Source organism: Aplidium turbinatum, chromosome 1 (genome assembly GCF_918807975.1).
Source record: "Aplidium turbinatum chromosome 1, kaAplTurb1.1, whole genome shotgun sequence".
NCBI classification, from domain to species: domain Eukaryota; kingdom Metazoa; phylum Chordata; class Ascidiacea; order Aplousobranchia; family Polyclinidae; genus Aplidium; species Aplidium turbinatum.
The window spans coordinates 27,894,572-27,899,398 of NC_137472.1; positions in this window are offsets into that span (position 1 = coordinate 27,894,572).

Genomic DNA, 4,827 nt, shown 5'->3' on the forward strand with positions numbered 1-4,827 from the left:
GCATAGATCTAACCAACTAAGTTAATACCAAGTCCCAAAATACTACTAGCTCCATCTGGTGGCCACTTAAACTTGACCAAATTCAAACCATTATCAAAAGTTTATTTGCAATGATAAAAACATTAAACGACAACCAATTAAAAGAACATGTTACTGTTTATTGAAGGGCTAACTTTCATTTTTATATCTTATTTAATATATGAGCAATCGTTGTTCGAAGACAGCCCCCCAACGAAGCTTTTGGCCAATGCATTTCAATGGCAAATCGATCGTCTTCCAGTTCACGCCCTGCATGTTCACGATAATTAATTGTCTCCGATTTATTCATTTCTTGCTCAATGTCAACAGATTTGATATCGTTGAAAAGCACAAGCATAGATCTAACCAACTAAATTAATACCAAGTCCCAAAATACTACTAGGTCCATCTGGTAGCCACCTAAACGTGACCAAATTCAAACCATTATCAAAAGTTTATTTGCAATGATAAAAACATTAAACGACAGCCAATTAAAAGAACATGTTACTGGTTATTGAAAGGCTAACTTTCATTTTTATACCTTATTTAATATATGAGCAATCGTTGTTCGAAGACAGCCCCCCAACGAAGCTTTTGCACAATGCATTTCAATGACGAATCGATCGTCTTTCTGGATTCACATTGCCTGATCGCGATAATTAATTGTCTCCCATTTATATAGAAAAAATGCTAAAGTGATAGAAAGGATTAGGATCAGGCACACAAATAGCCTAATTGGTGGTGTAATGGCTTGTCCGAATCAAGTAATGTAACAAACACTGATCAATAGGAAAGCGATGTGTGCTCTAGAGCGGTGTAGAACTTTGATCCTTTGGGAGGTCGTGGAAGAATTGTTGTCACTCGGCCCTCAGTCGACATCAACTGGAAAAGCTCGGTTGAGGAAGCAAGTGATGTCAGCTCTAAGTGCAGGAGCCAGAAAATTGTTCCTATTTGGATGGAGAAACCTCTGCAAATAATAAAAAGCAACAACAACCAGCGAGACAGTGGGTGCGGATTAGGGTGGGCCGTTTTTGACTTTTTTTTGAAATTCAAAAACGGCTAGTCATAAAAAGTGGCACATGCATGCAAAAATTACGTGTGCAAAATTTCATCAGTTTGGGGGTGCATCTTCTGCCCCGCAGGGGGGTCAAACTTTCAATTTTTTGAAAAAAAATGGAAAATTTCACTTTCCGTTTTAACATAATTTTTTTTATAATTTTTCTACTGGCTAGTTATAAATTGTAAGTGGGATGTACCCAGAACTTTCCTATGTAAAGGCATGTTCGAAACTTAAGGTTTACTGCCCCCGCATCGACGACCAAAATTCTGAATGTTCACCAATTTGAGATGCTATTTTGTCATTGCTCAATAAACAAACTTGTCGCAAAAAGGCGAGATGGTGTTAACGCTGTACGCTCATTTATGTTCTGTCCCCTAACTTTGCAGGATGATACGAACCGACAAGCTATAAGACGTAGTCTTGCTTAAATTAAAAGCAATAGTAGCCTACATTTGATCAGTTGCAGCTATAAATCACAACCTATAATTTACTTCAGAATAAAAGCAATATGATCTGCAGGCTCCGTAAATGGAATGTACTGTACAGTTCCACGTGAATTGTTATCATGATTTTGTTTACACAAATTTGTCATTTACAAACCATTAAACGTTCACTTGATAGGCTACTACAGAACCACATACAAGAGTAAACTTTGTTTGACAGCAATGTAACGATAAAAAAGAACGAAATTGTGTCAAAAATACAACAAACAACAAGGTCTTTTAGCCAGCTCCCCAGATTATTGCTCAAATTTAGTTCTGGCTGAAGTCTAATGAATTATAAAATCTTGTTTCGACTGGAACCTAGGAAATTTTTTTCCTTGATTGTAATATTGCTTTGATGTAGGCTACCCATCTCTTTCAACGCTGTCCACCACATGTGATGAGTATCTGTTGCAGTAGCGTAGCCAGGAATTTTGAAAGGGGGGGTTTTGACGACCCAGCGGCGGGGGGTCTGTGGGGCCTCCCCCAGAAAATTTAAAAAAATTACTTTGAATTTGGTGCATTCTGAGAGCATTTTCAACAAAAATGTAGGTACGAATATTCCTGTAAAATGGTGCTGTCCGGTGGCATAGCAAAAGGATAAGATCATGTTTTCTTCGGCATTTTTCGGAAATAAAGCTAAGTCTCAATGTTTTCTTGTTGCTAATTCCTGGCTGAGATGTTTTAATGTTTGGTATTGGCAAAACTCGCTTTTTTAATGCAGTTTTGTTTAAAATTAGGCAATTTTTTTTTAGATTGAAAGCATCATTCTCAATATCGTGACGTCACACGCGTGCCAAAGGGGGGGTTTTAACCCCCAAAACCCCCCCCCCCTTGGCTACGCCACTGATCTGTTGTGTGTGGCAGAGAAAACGTAGAAAACAACTGTTGTGAAGGCATCTTTGTTTTGATGTGCTCTTTTATCACATTGCTGTCAACACCACGTATCGCTGGGGGTTCCGTAACTGGAATATTTTGCCAGTCTATCATCTCAAAGTAATGTTCGGAACTCAACTGCAATATTGACAGGGTGAATTTTTGCTGACGAGTGCTGTGAGATGATAATATTCTTGAATTGAAAATTCTTCTCCATTGCTAATTTACATCGGCTGGCAATATTGTCGTTTTTATGTCGATTCGATGTTGTTGGACATTGAACCGTTGTTAAAAAGGAGAACAAAGTTAGTTGACATCAATGGGGAAAACATTTTTTGATCATATTTTGCAAAAATTATGCTTCTTTTAGTAATGTCTTTTAGTAATGTACATCATTGAAATAGCTAAAACCTCAATTGCTAAGGCAACAGGATCAGATGTCAGTAGATGTAACAGAAAAAATATTTCGCACTTGCTAGTGCATCGTCAGTTCTGATAAAGGGCAGTTAAAGCCTACAAGTAATGTTTTAATCATTGAAATACTTATTTTATTACCTTGGCGTCATCGTCAACACATGTCGAACGTTGTTTTTCGTTGCTAAAAAGAATTCTAGGGGTCACTCTTTGATACTGCATGTTTTCGACAGTTAATCCACGATCATTGTATTGCGAAATTAAATAATTGGCTAGGAGAGACCGGCGGCCAAACTTGGCCGATTGAGGAGGTAGCACCGGCGGTTCATTCAAGCACTACTTAGCGGCCATGTCCGCAGGCTGCTTTAAGGCTTGACAGTAGGTTACATCATTATAAAATAGCATGATGCCCTTCTTTGTAGAACCGCCGGTTCTTACCATCTTTCGGGTCCCGATACCGGGTCCCGATAGTCGACGGGTCCCGGGTCCCGATAGTCGACTTTCGGGTCCCTATACCGGACACTTGTAGGCTATCATTACTCAATACATAGTGAGCTGATATATTAGCATTATCGCTATGTCTTATCTTAAAACTTGAAAAAAAATTGGCCTTTTAGTAAACAAAAGTGCCCTTTTTTCGTAATCTTGCCCCCCAGTCAAAAATCGTTCCGGCGCCCCTGGCAGCAACTCTTTTTTATCATTAGGTAGCCCTGAAAAGGGCTGCTTTTTTGGCAAATGGACGATGTGGCGGCTACAGTAAGGCGTAGGACTCCCTTAAGGCGCGGAGAACTTACGGAAAATGTCGTCCCCGTGGAAACTGATGTCGCCACATAAATTCATCAAGATACCCAGGTATCATGTGCCTTGTGGTGCCACCCATTCTTTTAAATTTCCGTTTACAATTCAGCCACAGGTTTTCAATGTGGTTCGTATGAGCCCCTGTGGCCGAAACATAATGATGGTGATGGTTGACCGTTTGGTGGCGATATCCAAGATCTAAAAAAATACGAAAGCAACTTTAAATAAATTTCAGCGTAAAATGCTTGCTGCAACGGTTTCCAAATAGAAATAATAAAAACATGTTAAATTGGTAAATTTATTTTTAGTGGATGCATAATTCTTTTGACATGAGCCATCGTGCTTTTTGAAAAGGACCTGTGCAGTTTAGTGGCGAGGTCAGTTGATTGTTTTTTCTGCTCCCAAAGTAACTTTAAATGGTTAACTGTTGTTAACAGTTTCTACACTATGAATAAGTTGTATCAAGTGGGACCTGGCATGACAGTTTAAGCCATATGGTTGGGTCTGATGCTATCACAACAGAAAAGTACACATTGTACTGTGATATGTCTTCAGACAAGCTAAACACAAACTGGTGGTTAAATGACTAATGGGACTGTGCAAGCAATCATTTAATTGGCTGTCGTTTAATGTTTTTATCATTGCAAATAAACTTTTGATAATGGTTTGAATTTGGTCAAGTTTAGGTGGCCACCAGATGGAGCTAGTAGTATTTTGGGACTTGGTATTAACTTAGTTGGTTAGATCTATGTTTGTGCTTTTCAACGATAGCAATTTTTTTTAAATTGAACAACAAATCAATAAATGGGAGACAATTTCTTTCTGGTGTGTTTCATTGAATTTCCACCCCGCACTTCCTCCTTCATAATAGTCCATTCCAATGTGTGTGACGTCATCATTTTGTCCGGTTGACCAACAGGGCGTCTTGTGGAAGAGCACCATAATTATGCTACTCAACTACTGTACGGTGTCATATTGCATTGCCGCTGTGACTCCTGCAGCCAATATCAGGTTAAACAGTTGCTCATATAAGAAAATGAATGGATTGTTCAAGAAATGTCAGCAGTATTTGAATATTAAGGTGACCTAAAGTGCCATGCCGAAACTTTTTCAACGTAAGCAAATTTAATGAGATGGTTGTTGTTGCCTTTCCTGAACTAAACGACTGAACTGCAGTTG